Source organism: Phyllobates terribilis, unplaced genomic scaffold (genome assembly GCF_046119375.1).
Source record: "Phyllobates terribilis strain yellow unplaced genomic scaffold, ASM4611937v1 Scaffold_12__6_contigs__length_324123572, whole genome shotgun sequence".
In the NCBI taxonomy this organism is placed as follows: domain Eukaryota; kingdom Metazoa; phylum Chordata; class Amphibia; order Anura; family Dendrobatidae; genus Phyllobates; species Phyllobates terribilis.
In genome coordinates, this window is record NW_027362772.1 from 13867501 (window position 1) to 13885439 (window position 17939).

The following is a 17939-nucleotide window of genomic DNA, read 5'->3' on the forward strand; positions in this document are numbered from 1 at the left end:
TCAGTAATGTAATGTATGTACACAGTGACTGCACCAGCAGAATAGTGAGAGCAGCTCTGGAGTATAATACAGGATATAACTCAGGATCAGTAAAGGATCAGTAATGTAATATATGTACACAGTGACTGCACCAGCAGAATAGTGAGTGCAGCTCTGGAGTATAATACAGGATGTAACTCAGGATCAGTAATGTAATGTATGTACACAGTGACTGCACCAGCAGAATAGTGAGTGCAGCTCTGGAGTATAATACAGGATGTAACTCAGGATCAGTAATGTAATGTATGTACACAGTGACTGCACCAGCAGAATAGTGAGTGCAGCTCTGGAGTATAATACAGGAGGTAACTCAGGATCAGTAATGTAATGTATGTACACAGTGACTGCACCAGCAGAATAGTGAGTGCAGCTCTGGGGTATAATACAGGATGTAACTCAGGATCAGTAATGTAATGTATGTACACAGTGACTGCACCAGCAGAATAGTGAGTGCAGCTCTGGAGTATAATACAGGATGTAACTCAGGATCAGTAATGTAATGTATGTACACAGTGACTGCACCAGCAGAATAGTGAGTGCAGCTCTGGAGTATAATACAGGATGTAACTCAGGATCAGTAATGTAATGTATGTACACAGTGACTCCACCAGCAGAATAGTGAGTGCAACTCTGGAGGATAATACAGGAGGTAACTCAGGATCAGTAATGTAATGTATGTACACAGGGACTGCACCAGCAGAATAGTGAGTGCAGCTCTGGAGTATAATACAGGATGTAACTCAGGATCAGTAATGTAATGTATGTACACAGTGACTGCACCAGCAGAATAGTGAGTGCAGCTCTGGAGTATAATACAGGATGTAACTCAGGATCAGTAATGTATGTACACAATGACTGCACCAGCAGAATAGTGAGTGCAGCTCTGGAGTATAATACAGGATGTAACTCAGGATCAGTAATGTAATGTATGTACACAGTGACTGCACCAGCAGAATAGTGACTGCAGCTCTGGAGTGTAATACAGGATGTAACTCAGGATCAGTAATGTAATGTAATGTAATGTGTAGCGCCGACGTCCCTGCCCTCTGCTAGGCAGGGACGCTGTTCCCCTCACCTCTCTGCTCCGTGCCCGGCGTCCTCCTCCCGCTCTGCTGGCAGCGCGCGCTCCTTCCCGGCCACTGTGCTTAGGGCGCGCGCGCTCTCCCTCCCTCTTAAAGGGGCCGCGCGCGCCGTCCTAAGGAGTCCCCGGCCAATGGCCGGAGGACTTCACCATATATAAGGCACCTCCTCCAAAATGGAGGTGCCCGAGCAATGTTGTTGCACTGTTCACTACTCTGCTTCAGCCCTCAGGTCCCGTTGCCAGTTACCTGCCAGATACCTGCCAGATTCCTGCCAGCTTGCTGTCTTATTCCTGCCTGATTATCTGCTACCTGCCTGCTAGCCTGAGGTCCGACGGTCTGCCTTCCAACTCCTGTCAGTCTGTCTATGGACCAGCTTGCCTGCTCACCTGGGAGCACACATCTGCTACCTGCCTGCTAGCCTACCAGGAGGCTCTGCCGTCACGTGCTGTGACCACCTGCCTGTCCAGTGACTGCTGCCCGCTCACCTGGGAGCGCTCATCTGCTGCCTGTCTGCTAGCCTACCTGGAGGCTCTGCCGTCACGTGCTGTGACCACCCGCCTGTCCAGAGACTTCTGCCCGCTCACCTGGGAGCGCTCATCTGCCGCCTGTCTGTTGGTCTTCCTGGAGGCTCCGCCGTCACATGCTGTGACCACCCGTTCATCCAGAGACTCTCGCCTGCTCACCTGGGAGCTCACGTTTATCATCAGCCGCCACAGGTCGTACCAACCCTTTACCTAGAGACTGCCCCGGTCACTTGCCGTGACCATCTGCCCGTTCATTCAGAGACTGCCCCGGTCACTTGCCGTGACCTCCAGCCCGTTCACTCAGAGACTGTCCCGGTCACCTGCTGTGACTTCCTGCCCGTCTTCCCTGGTCGCCACCCGCTCCCTTACAAGGACCGCCCCCTTGTATAGTAGCTCAGAGGTTCCGCCTCCCAGACCCGTTACAGTTTGCTCGGGGCCATGGAACCCGGTGGCACCCAAGCTCCCTCGCTCTCGGACCTGTGTCATGAACTGTCCCGTCAAAGGTCCCAACAGGAGTCCATCCTGGGTCACCTGCGGAATGTCAATACTCGCCTGGACACTCTGACTGCTCCACCAGCAACCTCCGCCAGTGCCATGTCTCGCAATCCGGCAGCTCCGCTGCCCACTAATACCATGGTATCCTACCCTGGACCCCGGCTTTCTGCACCTCCTCGCTTCGGAGGCGACTCCGCCCAGGCTCGGGGCTTCATAAATCAGTGCACCCTGCACTTTGAACTTTTGTCCCACCAGTTTAACTCCGACCGGGCCAAAATTGCATTCATCATGTCCCATCTCACCGGGGAGGCCCTGGCCTGGCTAAATCCTCTATGGGAGAGAGGAGACCCCCTGGTGTCCAACTTGCCTGCTTTTCTCACGGCTTTCCGGAAAGTCTTCGACGAACCCGGACGGAAGACCTCATCCGCATCATCACTGCTACGCCTCCGTCAGGGAAGTCTCACCGTGGGCCAATATGCCATACGGTTCCGTACCCTTGCCTCGGAGCTGGCCTGGGATAACGACGCTCTGGTATCCGTCTTCTGGGAGGGCCTGTCCGACCGTATTAAAGATGAACTTGCCGGTCGGGACATTCCTACCACTCTCGATGACCTAATAACTCTTGCCACCCGGATTGACCTACGGTTCCAGGAGCGTGCCAAAGAGGTCACCCGTGAGAGGAGGTTACCACGTCTAGCTCCTACTTTTCAGAAACCCGTCACTCCCTCCGTCTCTACCCAGGTACACTCTCCTGAGCCTATGCAGGTTGACCAGACCAAGATGGTCAAAACCCGTCAGGACTTACGCCGTGCCGAGGGGAGCTGCTTCTACTGTGGCAGTAAGGAGCACCGGATCCGTGCCTGCCCGGAGAGGTCGGGAAACGCCTGTGTCTAGGTTCGCTCAGAGAGGTCGACCTAGACAAGAATAAATCCTCTCCATCTCTGCTGTTGTCAGTCTCAATCGTCTGCGGGGAGAACCGTTATTTCGAACTAGCCCAACTTGACTCTGGAGCAGCCGGGAATCTTATTTCACAGTCCCTGGTAGAGAAATACCGCATCCCCACCAAACCTCTGGCTGTACCCTTGTCTGTTGCTGCCGTGGATGGGGGTCTCTTACCACGTCCCATCCAACTCATCACCGAATCCGTAACTCTGCAGGTGGGAATGCTGCATTCTGAGAGTATCTCCTTTCATGTTCTGCCTGGACTCTCTCACGCCCTCTTGCTAGGCCTACCTTGGCTCCAGAGACATGCACCCGTGCTTGACTGGCAGACCGGAGAAGTCCTTCGCTGGGGACAGGACTGCCATAAGACCTGTCTGGTTCCCGTCCATCCCGTCCGTCTTTCTCCTACCCCAGCTAATCTACCTGGACTTCCGATTCCTTATTGGTCTTATGCTGATGTCTTTAATAAAAAGGAAGCAGAGACACTACCCCCTCATAGACCATACGACTGCCCTATCGACCTGTTACCTGGTACTACTCCTCCCCGTGGGCGTATTTATCCATTATCCGCTGCTGAGACCCGGTCGATGTCCGAATATATTGAGGAGAATCTGGCCAGGGGATTCATCCGGAAATCTACCTCCCCGGCGGGAGCAGGCTTCTTTTTCGTCAAAAAGAAGGACGGCTCTCTCCGTCCCTGTATAGACTATAGAGGCCTTAACCAGATCACGGTGAAGAATAAGTACCCCCTTCCGCTCATTCCGGAGTTATTTGATCGTCTGAGGGGGGCTAGAATCTTCACCAAACTGGACCTCCGTGGGGCGTACAACCTGGTTCGTATCCGTCAGGGGGATGAATGGAAGACGGCATTCAACACCCGGGACGGCAACTATGAATATCTGGTAATGCCCTTTGGCCTCTGTAACGCTCCTGCCGTCTTTCAAGAGTTGGTCAATGACATCTTCCGGGACCTTCTCTACTCCTGCGTAGTGGTGTACCTGGACGACATCTTGGTCTTCTCTCCGGATCTCCAGACTCACCGGAGGGACGTTCGTCAGGTCCTGCTCAGGCTCAGGCAGAATCACCTCTTCGCTAAATACGAGAAGTGCCTCTTTGAGCAGACCTCGCTTCCATTTTTGGGCTACATTGTTTCTCAGACCGGCCTACGAATGGATCCAGAGAAACTGTCTGCCATTGAGAAATGGCCTCGACCGGAGGGGTTGAAGGCCATTCAGCGATTCCTGGGCTTCGCCAACTACTACCGCCTCTTCATACCACACTTCTCTTCCCGGACTGCCCCAATTTCCGCGCTCACCCGTAAGGGTACTAATCCCAAAGAGTGGCCGCCCGAAGCAGAGGAGGCCTTTCTTTCCCTAAAACAGGCCTTCTCTTCCGCCCCGGTGCTGCATCGCCCGGACGGCAACAAGCAGTTCTTCCTGGAAGTTGACGCCTCCTCCTCTGGAGCCGGAGCGGTACTTACTCAAAAATCATCTTCCGGGAGAATGGTAACTTGTGGCTTCTTCTCCAAACTCTTCTCCTCTTCTGAGCGCAACTATTCCATAGGAGACCGAGAGTTATTGGCCATCAAGCTGGCATTGGAGGAGTGGCGTTACCTACTCGAGGGAGCTCTTCACCCGGTAATAATTTACACTGACCACAAGAACTTGGCTTACCTCCAGCATGCCCAGAGACTTAACCCGCGCCAAGCCCGGTGGTCCTTGTTTTTTGCTCGCTTTGATTTTGTTCTTCATTTTCGCCCGGCTGACAAAAACGTCAAAGCAGATGCCTTGTCCCGATCCTTTCTGGTGTCCGATCTCGAGGAAGAACCTAAACATATCATCGATCCCGCCAGAGTAATGCAGGTGGCTCCCGTGAGTCTAAATCGTCTCCCTCCCGGTAAGACGTTCGTATCAGTACCTGATCGGGAGAAGATCCTACACTGGGGTCACTCGTCTAAACTAGCTGGCCACGCCGGTCAGAAAAAGACCCTCCAGCTTATTGCCCGGCACTACTGGTGGCCTACCCTGCACAAGGACGTAATAGACTTTGTTTCTGCCTGTGTGTCCTGCGCCCGCAACAAAGTCCCGAGACACCTGCCAGCCGGTCGCCTTCTTCCGCTTCCTGTGCCTGCTGCCCCCTGGCAGCATATTGCTATGGACTTCATAACTGATCTCCCCGTCTCTGCCGGTTGTACGGTCATTTGGGTGGTCGCTGACCGCTTTTCCAAGATGGCTCACTTTATTCCCCTGCCAGGCCTCCCGTCTGCACCCGAGCTGGCTAAAGACTTTATCCGCCACATCTTCCGTCTTCATGGCCTGCCCCTCCACATCGTGTCGGATCGTGGGGTACAGTTCACCTCACGTTTCTGGAGAGCCACTTGTAAACTGCTAGACGTCACCCTGGACTTCTCTTCCGCTTACCACCCACAGTCCAATGGTCAAGTGGAGCGGATCAATCAGAACCTGACCAGTTACCTCCGGCACTTCGTTAATGCCCACCATTCTGACTGGTTGGATCTCCTACCTTGGGCCGAGTTCTCCTATAACAATCACGAGAGCGAATCCTCCTCCAAATCCCCGTTTTTTGTAGTCTTCGGTCAGTATCCTCGGATTCCTTTTCCTGTCTCCACCTCTGTGGACAACCCGGCTGCGGAATCTCTCGTTAGCAAATTTTCCTCCATTTGGGAGAGTACCCGATCCGCACTCCTTCAGTCGTCCGAACGGATGAAAAGACACGCTGACAAAAAACGCCTGGATCCTCCACAATTTCGTCCTGGAGATAAAGTCTGGCTCTCATCTAAATATGTCCGACTCAAGATACCTTCTTACAAGTTAGGGCCTCGGTTCATCGGTCCTCTGGAGGTCATCAGTCAGATCAACCCGGTGGCCTATAAATTGAGACTCCCGGCCAACTTACGGATCCCTAACTCCTTCCATGTATCTCTCCTCAAACCTGTGGTACTTAACTCTTTTTCCAAGTCTACAGGTACGCCTCCTGCTCCGGTTTCTGCTGAGGACGAGTTTGAGGTAGAGAACATTCTTGCCACCAAAAGGGTAAGAGGAAAGACCTTTTTTCTAGTAGATTGGAAGGGGTTTGGTCCTGAGGAGAGAACGTGGGAGCCCCGGGAGAACATCCATGCCCCTCTTATCCTAGCTAAATTTCTGTCTGGCCTAAAAAAGGGGGGGCCTAAAGGGGGGGTACTGTAGTGCCGGCGTCCCTGCCCTCTGCTAGGCAGGGACGCTGTTCCCCTCACCTCTCTGCTCCGTGCCCGGCGTCCTCCTCCCGCTCTGCTGGCAGCGCGCGCTCCTTCCCGGCCACTGTGCTTAGGGCGCGCGCGCGCGCTCTCCCTCCCTCTTAAAGGGGCCGCGCGCGCCGTTCTAAGGAGTCCCCGGCCAATGGCCGGAGGACTTCACCATATATAAGGCACCTCCTCCAAAATGGAGGTGCCCGAGCAATGTTGTTGCACTGTTCACTACTCTGCTTCAGCCCTCAGGTCCCGTTGCCAGTTACCTGCCAGATTCCTGCCAGCTTGCTGTCTTATTCCTGCCTGATTATCTGCTACCTGCCTGCTAGCCTGAGGTCCGACGGTCTGCCTTCCAACTCCTGTCAGTCTGTCTAAGGACCAGCCTGCCCGCTCACCTGGGAGCACACATCTGCTACCTGCCTGCTAGCCTACCTGGAGGCTCCGCCGTCACGTGCTGTGACCACCTGCCTGTCCAGTGACTCCTGCCCGCTCACCTGGGAGCGCTCATCTGCTGCCTGTCTGCTAGCCTACCTGGAGGCTCTGCCGTCACGTGCTGTGACCACCCGCCTGTCCAGAGACTTCTGCCCGCTCACCTGGGAGCGCTCATCTGCCGCCTGTCTGTTGGTCTTCCTGGAGGCTCCGCCGTCACATGCTGTGACCACCCGTTCATCCAGAGACTCTCGCCTGCTCACCTGGGAGCTCACGTCTATCATCAGCCGCCACAGGTCGTACCAACCCTTTACCCAGAGACCGCCCCGGTCACTTGCCGTGACCATCTGCCCGTTTATTCAGAGACTGCCCCGGTCACTTGCCGTGACCATCTGCCCGTTCATCCAGAGACTGCCCCGGTCACTTGCCGTGACCATCTGCCCGTTCATCCAGAGACTGCCCCGGTCACTTGCCGTGACCATCTGCCCGTTCATCCAGAGACTGCCCCGGTCACTTGCCGTGACCATCTGCCCGTTCATCCAGAGACTGCCCCGGTCACTTGCCGTGACCATCTGCCCGTTCATCCAGAGACTGCCCCGGTCACTTGCCGTGACCATCTGCCCGTTCATCCAGAGACTGCCCCGGTCACTTGCCGTGACCATCTCCCCGTTCATCCAGAGACTGCCCCGGTCACTTGCCGTGACCATCTGCCCGTTCATCCAGAGACTGCCCCGGTCACTTGCCGTGACCATCTGCCCGTTCATTCAGAGACTGCCCCGGTCACTTGCCGTGACCTCCAGCCCGTTCACTCAGAGACTGTCCCGGTCACCTGCTGTGACTTACTGCCCGTCTTCCCTGGTCGCCACCCGCTCCCTTACAAGGACCGCCCCCTTGTATAGTAGCTCAGAGGTTCCGCCTCCCAGACCCGTTACATAATGTATGTACACAGTGATTGCACCAGCAGAATAGTGAGTGCAGCTCTGGAGTATAATACAGGATGTAACTCAGCATCAGTAATGTAATGTATGTACACAGTGACTGCACCAGCAGAATAGTGAGTGCAGCTCTGGAGTGTAATACAGTATGTAACTCAGGATCAGTAATGTAATGTATGTACACAGTGACTGCACCAGCAGAATAGTGAGCGCAGCTCTGGAGTATAATACAGGATGTAACTCAGGATCAGTAATGTAATGTATGTACACAGTGACTACACCAGCAGAATAGTGAGTGCAGCTCTGGAGTATAATACAGGATGTAACTCAGGATCAGTAATGTAATGTATGTACACAGTGACTGCACCAGCAGAATAGTAAGTGCTGCTCTGGAGTATAATACAGGATGTAACTCAAGATCAGTAATGTAATGTATGTACACAGTGACTGCACCAGCAGAATAGTGAGTGCAGCTCTGGGGTATAATACAGGATGTAACTCAGGATCAGTAATGTAATGTATGTACACAGTGACTGCACCAGCAGAATAGTGAGTGCAGCTCTGGAGTATAATACAGGATGTAACTCAGGATCAGTAATGTAATGTATGTACACAGTGACTGCACCAGCAGAATAGTGAGTGCAGCTCTGGAGTATAATACAGGATGTAACTCAGGATCAGTAATGTAATGTATGTGCACAGTGACTGCACCAGCAGAATAGTGAGTGCAGCTCTGGAGTATAATACAGGATGTAACTCAGGATCAGTAATGTAATTTATGTACACAGTGACTGCGCCAACAGAATAGTGAGTGCAGCTCTGGAGTATAATACAGGATGTAATTCAGGATCAGTAATGTAATGTATGTGCACAGTGACTGCACCAACAGAATAGCGAGTGCAGCTCTGGAGTATAATACAGGATGTAACTCAGGATCAGTAATGTAATGTATGTACACAGTGACTGCACCAGCAGAATAGTGAGTGCAGCTCTGGAGTATAATACTGGATGTAACTCAGGATCAGTAATGTAATGTATGTACACAGTGACTGCACCAGCAGAATAGTAAGTGCTGCTCTGGAGTATAATACAGGATGTAACTCAAGATCAGTAATGTAATGTATGTACACAGTGACTGCACCAGCAGAATAGTGAGTGCAGCTCTGGAGTATAATACAGGATGTAACTCAGGATCAGTAATGTAATGTATGTACACAGTGACTGCACCAGCAGAATAGTGAGTGCAGCTCTGGAGTATAATACAGGATGTAACTCTGGATCAGTAATGTAATGTATGTACACAGTGACTGCACCAGCAGAATAGTGAGTGCAGCTCTGTAGTATAATATGGGATGTAACTCAGGATCAGTAAAGTAATGTATGTACACAGTGATTGCATCAGCAGAATAGTGAGCGCAGCTCTGGAGTATAATGCAGGAGGTAACTCAGGATCAGTAATGCAATGTATGTACACAGTGACTGCACCAGCAGAATAGTGAGTGCAGCTCTGGAGTATAATACAGGATGTAACTCAGGATCAGTAATATAATGTATGTACACAGTGACTGCACCAGCAGAATAGTGAGTGCAGCTCTGGAGTATAATACAGGATGTAACTCAGGATCAGTAATGTAATGTATGTACACAATGACTGCACCAGCAGAATAGTGAGTGCAGCTCTGGAGTATAATACAGGATGTAACTCAGGATCAGTAATGTATGTACACAATGACTGCACCAGCAGAATAGTGAGTGCAGCTCTGGAGTATAATACAGGATGTAACTCAGGATCAGTAATGTAATGTATGTACACAGTGACTGCACCAGCAGAATAGTGAGTGCAGCTCTGGAGTATAATACAGGAGGTAACTCAGGATCAGTAATGTAATGTATGTACACAGTGACTGCACCAGCAGAATAGTGAGTGCAGCTCTGGAGTATAATATAGGATGTAACTCAGGATCAGTAATGTAATGTATGTACACAGTGATTGCATCAGCAGAATAGTGAGTGCAGCTCTGGAGTATATTACAGGATGTAACTCAGGATCAGTAATGTAATGTATGTACACAGTGACTGCACCAGCAGAATAGTGAGTGCAGCTCTGGAGTATAATACAGGATGTAACTCAGGATCAGTAATGTATGTACACAGTGACTCCACCAGCAGAATAGTGAGTGCAGCTCTGGAGGATAATACAGGAGGTAACTCAGGATCAGTAATGTAATGTATGTACACAGTGACTGCACCAGCAGAATAGTGAGTGCAGCTCTGGAGTATAATATAGGATGTAACTCAGGATCAGTAATGTAATGTATGTACACAGTGATTGCATCAGCAGAATAGTGAGCGCAGCTCTGGAGTATAATGCAGGAGGTAACTCAGGATCAGTAATGCAATGTATGTACACAGTGACTGCACCAGCAGAATAGTGAGTGCAGCTCTGGAGTATAATACAGGATGTAACTCCGGATCAGTAATGTAATGTATGTACACAGTGACTGCACCAGCAGAATAGCGAGTGCAGCTCTGGAGAATAATATAGGATATAACTCAGGATCAGTAATGTAATGTATGTACACAGTGATTGCATCAGCAGAATAGTGAGTGCAGCTCTGGAGTATAATACAGGAGGTAACTCAGGATCAGTAATGTAATGTATGTACACAGTGATTGCACCAGCAGAATAGTGAGTGCAGCTCTGGAGTATAATACAGGAGGTAACTCAGGATCAGTAATGTAATGTATGTACACAGTGACTGCACCAGCAGAATAGTGAGTGCAGCTCTGGAGTATAATATAGGATGTAACTCAGGATCAGTAATGTAATGTATGTACACAGTGACTGCACCAGCAGAATAGTGAGTGCAGCTCTGGAGTATAATACAGGATGTAACTCAGGATCAGTAATGTAATGTATGTACACAGTGACTGCACCAGCAGAATAGTGAGTGCAGCTCTGGAGTATAATATAGGATATAACTCAGGATCAGTAATGTATGTACACAGTGACTGCACCAGCAGAATAGTGAGTGCAGCTCTGGGGTATAATACAGGATGTAACTCAGGATCAGTAATGTAATGTATGTACACAGTGACTGCACCAGCAGAATAGTGAGTGCAGCTCTGGAGTATAATACAGGATGTAACTCAGGATCAGTAATGTAATGTATGTACACAGTGACTGCACCAGCAGAATAGTGAGTGCAGCTCTGGAGTATAATACAGGATGTAACTCAGGATCAGTAATGTAATGTATGTACACAGTGACTCCACCAGCAGAATAGTGAGTGCAGCTCTGGAGGATAATACAGGAGGTAACCCAGGATCAGTAATGTAATGTATGTACACAGTGACTGCACCAGCAGAATAGTGAGTGCAGCTCTGGAGTATAATACAGGATGTAACTCAGGATCAGTAATGTAATGTATGTACACAGTGACTGCACCAGCAGAATAGTGAGTGCAGCTCTGGAGTATAATACAGGATGTAACTCAGGATCAGTAATGTAATGTATGTACACAGTGACTGCACCAGCAGAATAGTGAGCGCAGCTCTGGAGTATAATACAGGATGTAACTCAGGATCAGTAATGTAATGTATGTACACAGCGACTGCACCAGCAGAATAGTGAGTGCCGCTCTGGGGTATAATACAGGATGTAACTCAGGATCAGTAATGTAATGTATGTGCACAGTGACTGCACCAGCAGAATAGTGAGTGCAGCTCTGGAGTATAATACAGGATGTAACTCAGGATCAGTAATGTATGTACACAGTGACTGCACCAGCAGAATAGAGAGTGCAGCTCTGGAGTATAATACAGGATGTAACTTAGGATCAGTAATGTAATGTATGTGCACAGTGACTGCACCAGCAGAATAGTGAGTGCAGCTCTGGAGTATAATACAGGATGTAACTCAGGATCAGTAATGTAATGTATGTACACAGTGACTGCACCAGCAGACTAGTGAGTGCAGCTCTGGAGTATAATACAGGATGTAACTCAGGATCAGTAATGTAATGTATATACACAGTGACTGCACCAGCAGAATAGTGAGTGCAGCTCTGGAGGATAATACAGGATGTCACTCAGGATCAGTAATGTAATGTATGTACACAGTGACTGCACCAGCAGAAAAGAGAGTGCAGCTCTGGAGTATAATACAGGATGTAACTCAGGATCAGTAATGTAATGTATGTGCACAGTGACTGCACCAGCAGAATAGTGAGTGCAGCTCTGGAGTATAATACAGGATGTAACTCAGGATCAGTAATGTAATGTATATACACAGTGACTGCACCAGCAGAATAGTGAGTGCAGCTCTGGAGTTTAATACAGGATGTAACTCAGGATCAGTAATGTATGTACACAGTGACTGCACCAGCAGAATAGTGAGTGCAGCTCTGGAGTATAATACAGGATGTAACTCAGGATCAGTAATGTAATGTATGTACACAGTGACTGCACCAGCAGAATAGTGAGTGCAGCTCTGGAGTAAAATACAGGATGTAACTCAGGATCAGTAATGTAATGTATGTACACAGTGACTGCACCAGCAGAATAGTGAGTGCAGCTCTGGAGTATAATACAGGATGTAACTCAGGATCAGTAATGTAATGTATGTACACAGTGACTGCACCAGCAGAATAGTGAGTGCAGCTCTGCAGTATAATACAGGATGTAACTCAGGATCAGTAATGTAATGTATGTGCACAGTGACTGCACCAGCAGAATAGTGAGTGCAGCTCTGGGGTATAATGCAGGATGTAACTCAGGATCAGTATTGTAATGTATATACACAGTGACTGCACCAGCAGAATAGTGAGTCCAGCTCTGGAGTATAATACAGGATGTAACTCAGGATCAGTAATGTATGTACACAGTGACTGCACCAGCAGAATAGTGAGTGCAGCTCTGAAGTATAATACAGGATGTAACTCCGGATCAGTAATGTAATATATGTACACAGTGACTGCACCAGCAGAATAGTGAGTGCAGCTCTGGAGGATAATACAGGATGTCACTCAGGATCAGTAATGTAATGTATGTACACAGTGACTGCACCAGCAGAATAGAGAGTGCAGCTCTGGAGTATAATACAGGATGTAACTCAGGATCAGTAATGTAATGTATGTGCACAGTGACTGCACCAGCAGAATAGTGAGTGCAGCTCTGGAGTATAATACAGGATGTAACTCAGGATCAGTAATGTAATGTATGTACACAGTGACTGCACCAGCAGAATAGTGAGTGCAGCTCTGGAGTATAATACAGGATGTAACTCAGGATCAGTAATGTAATGTATGTACACAGTGACTGCACCAGCAGAATAGTGAGTGCAGCTCTGGAGTATAATACAGGATGTAACTCAGAATCAGTAATGTAATTTATGTACACAGTGACTGAACCAGCAGAATAGTGAGTGCAGCTCTGGAGAATAATACAGGATGTAACTCAGGATCAGTAATGTAATGTATGCACACAGTGACTGCACCAGCAGAATAGTGAGTGCAGCCCTGGAGTATAATACAGGACATAACTCAGGATCAGTAATGTTTTGTATGTGCACAGTGATTGCATCAGCAGAATAGTGAGTGCAGCTCTGGAGTATAATACAGGAGGTAACTCAGCATCAGTAATGTAATGTATGTACACAGTGACTGCACCAGCAGAATAGTAAGTGCAGCTCTGGAGTATAATACAGGATGTAACTCAGGATCAGTAATGTAATGTATGTACACAGTGACTGCACCAGCAGAATAGTGAGTGCAGCTCTGGAGTATAATACAGGAGGTAACTCAGGATCAGTAATGTAATGTATGTACACAGTGATTGCACCAGCAGAATAGTGAGTGCAGCTCTGGAGTATAATACAGGAGGTAACTCAGGATCAGTAATGTAATGTATGTACACAGTGACTGCACCAGCAGAATAGTGAGTGCAGCTCTGGAGTATAATATAGGATGTAACTCAGGATCAGTAATGTAATGTATGTACACAGTGATTGCATCAGCAGAATAGTGAGCGCAGCTCTGGAGTATAATGCAGGAGGTAACTCAGGATCAGTAATGCAATGTATGTACACAGTGACTGCACCAGCAGAATAGTGAGTGCAGCTCTGGAGTATATTACAGGATGTAACTCAGGATCAGTAATGTAATGTATGTACACAGTGACTGCACCAGCAGAATAGTGAGTGCAGCTCTGGAGTATAATACAGGATGTAACTCAGGATCAGTAATGTATGTACACAGTGACTCCACCAGCAGAATAGTGAGTGCAGCTCTGGAGGATAATACAGGAGGTAACTCAGGATCAGTAATGTAATGTATGTACACAGTGACTGCACCAGCAGAATAGTGAGTGCAGCTCTGGAGTATAATACAGGATGTAACTCAGGATCAGTAATATAATGTATGTACACAGTGACTGCACAAGCAGAATAGTGAGTGCAGCTCTGGAGTATAATACAGGATGTAACTCAGGATCAGTAATGTAATGTATGTACACAATGACTGCACCAGCAGAATAGTGAGTGCAGCTCTGGAGTATAATACAGGATGTAACTCAGGATCAGTAATGTAATGTATGTACACAGTGACTGCACCAGCAGAATAGTGAGTGCAGCTCTGGAGTATAATATAGGATGTAACTCAGGATCAGTAATGTAATGTATGTACACAGTGATTGCATCAGCAGAATAGTGAGCGCAGCTCTGGAGTATAATGCAGGAGGTAACTCAGGATCAGTAATGCAATGTATGTACACAGTGACTGCACCAGCAGAATAGTGAGTGCAGCTCTGGAGTATAATACAGGATGTAACTCCGGATCAGTAATGTAATGTATGTACACAGTGACTGCACCAGCAGAATAGCGAGTGCAGCTCTGGAGAATAATATAGGATATAACTCAGGATCAGTAATGTAATGTATGTACACAGTGATTGCATCAGCAGAATAGTGAGTGCAGCTCTGGAGTATAATACAGGAGGTAACTCAGGATCAGTAATGTAATGTATGTACACAGTGATTGCACCAGCAGAATAGTGAGTGCAGCTCTGGAGTATAATACAGGAGGTAACTCAGGATCAGTAATGTAATGTATGTACACAGTGACTGCACCAGCAGAATAGTGAGTGCAGCTCTGGAGTATAATATAGGATGTAACTCAGGATCAGTATTGTAATGTATGTACACAGTGACTGCACCAGCAGAATAGTGAGTGCAGCTCTGGAGTATAATATAGGATATAACTCAGGATCAGTAATGTAATGTATGTACACAGTGATTGCATCAGCAGAATAGTGAGTGCAGCTCTGTAGTATAATACAGGAGGTAACTCAGGATCAGTAATGTAATGTATGTTCACAGTGACTGCACCAGCAGAATAGTGAGTGCAGCTCTGGGGTATAATACAGGATGTAACTCAGGATCAGTAATGTAATGTATGTACACAGTGACTGCACCAGCAGAATAGTGAGTGCAGCTCTGGAGTATAATACAGGATGTAACTCAGGATCAGTAATGTAATGTATGTACACAGTGACTGCACCAGCAGAATAGTGAGTGCAGCTCTGGAGTATAATACAGGATGTAACTCAGGATCAGTAATGTAATGTATGTACACAGTGACTCCACCAGCAGAATAGTGAGTGCAGCTCTGGAGGATAATACAGGAGGTAACCCAGGATCAGTAATGTAATGTATGTACACAGTGACTGCACCAGCAGAATAGTGAGTGCAGCTGTGGAGTATAATACAGGATGTAACTCAGGATCAGTAATGTAATGTATGTACACAGTGACTGCACCAGCAGAATAGTGAGTGCAGCTCTGGAGTATAATACAGGATGTAACTCAGGATCAGTAATGTAATGTATGTACACAGTGACTGCACCAGCAGAATAGTGAGCGCAGCTCTGGAGTATAATACAGGATGTAACTCAGGATCAGTAATGTAATGTATGTACACAGCGACTGCACCAGCAGAATAGTGAGTGCCGCTCTGGGGTATAATACAGGATGTAACTCAGGATCAGTAATGTAATGTATGTGCACAGTGACTGCACCAGCAGAATAGTGAGTGCAGCTCTGGAGTATAATACAGGATGTAACTCAGGATCAGTAATGTATGTACACAGTGACTGCACCAGCAGAATAGAGAGTGCAGCTCTGGAGTATAATACAGGATGTAACTCAGGATCAGTAATGTAATGTATGTGCACAGTGACTGCACCAGCAGAATAGTGAGTGCAGCTCTGGAGTATAATACAGGATGTAACTCAGGATCAGTAATGTAATGTATGTACACAGTGACTGCACCAGCAGACTAGTGAGTGCAGCTCTGGAGTATAATACAGGATGTAACTCAGGATCAGTAATGTAATGTATATACACAGTGACTGCACCAGCAGAATAGTGAGTGCAGCTCTGGAGGATAATACAGGATGTCACTCAGGATCAGTAATGTAATGTATGTACACAGTGACTGCACCAGCAGAAAAGAGAGTGCAGTTCTGGAGTATAATACAGGATGTAACTCAGGATCAGTAATGTAATGTATGTGCACAGTGACTGCACCAGCAGAATAGTGAGTGCAGCTCTGGAGTATAATACAGGATGTAACTCAGGATCAGTAATGTAATGTATATACACAGTGACTGCACCAGCAGAATAGTGAGTGCAGCTCTGGAGTTTAATACAGGATGTAACTCAGGATCAGTAATGTATGTACACAGTGACTGCACCAGCAGCATAGTGAGTGCAGCTCTGGAGTATAATACAGGATGTAACTCAGGATCAGTAATGTAATGTATGTACACAGTGACTGCACCAGCAGAATAGTGAGTGCAGCTCTGGAGTAAAATACAGGATGTAACTCAGGATCAGTAATGTAATGTATGTACACAGTGACTGCACCAGCAGAATAGTGAGTGCAGCTCTGGAGTATAATACAGGATGTAACTCAGGATCAGTAATGTAATGTATGTACACAGTGACTGCACCAGCAGAATAGTGAGTGCAGCTCTGGAGTATAATACAGGATGTAACTCAGGATCAGTAATGTAATGTATGTGCACAGTGACTGCACCAGCAGAATAGTGAGTGCAGCTCTGGGGTATAATGCAGGATGTAACTCAGGATCAGTATTGTAATGTATATACACAGTGACTGCACCAGCAGAATAGTGAGTGCAGCTCTGGAGTATAATACAGGATGTAACTCAGGATCAGTAATGTATGTACACAGTGACTGCACCAGCAGAATAGTGAGTGCAGCTCTGGAGTATAATACAGGATGTAACTCCGGATCAGTAATGTAATATATGTACACAGTGACTGCACCAGCAGAATAGTGAGTGCAGCTCTGGAGGATAATACAGGATGTCACTCAGGATCAGTAATGTAATGTATGTACACAGTGACTGCACCAGCAGAATAGAGAGTGCAGCTCTGGAGTATAATACAGGATGTAACTCAGGATCAGTAATGTAATGTATGTGCACAGTGACTGCACCAGCAGAATAGTGAGTGCAGCTCTGGAGTATAATACAGGATGTAACTCAGGATCAGTAATGTAATGTATGTACACAGTGACTGCACCAGCAGAATAGTGAGTGCAGCTCTGGAGTATAATACAGGATGTAACTCAGGATCAGTAATGTAATGTATGTACACAGTGACTGCACCAGCAGAATAGTGAGTGCAGCTCTGGAGTATAATACAGGATGTAACTCAGAATCAGTAATGTAATTTATGTACACAGTGACTGAACCAGCAGAATAGTGAGTGCAGCTCTGGAGAATAATACAGGATGTAACTCAGGATCAGTAATGTAATGTATGCACACAGTGACTGCACCAGCAGAATAGTGAGTGCAGCCCTGGAGTATAATACAGGACATAACTCAGGATCAGTAATGTATTGTATGTGCACAGTGATTGCATCAGCAGAATAGTGAGTGCAGCTCTGGAGTATAATACAGGAGGTAACTCAGCATCAGTAATGTAATGTATGTACACAGTGACTGCACCAGCAGAATAGTAAGTGCAGCTCTGGAGTATAATACAGGAGGTAACTCAGCATCAGTAATGTAATGTATGTACACAGTGATTGCATCAGCAGAATAGTGAGTGCAGCTCTGGAGTATAATACTGGATGTAACTCAGGATCAGTAATGTAATGTATGTACACAGTGACTGCACCAGCAGAATAGTGAGTGCAGCTCTGGAGTATAATACAGGATG

At 47.6% G+C, this 17939-nt stretch overlaps 1 protein-coding gene across 1 annotated transcript in view; it reads left to right on the plus strand.

Annotated features, from left to right (window-relative positions):
• TMCO4 (transmembrane and coiled-coil domains 4) overlaps window positions 1–17939 on the plus strand; it is a 164589-nt gene that overhangs the window by 1138 nt on the left and 145512 nt on the right. The gene's annotated exons all lie outside the window — the stretch shown is intronic.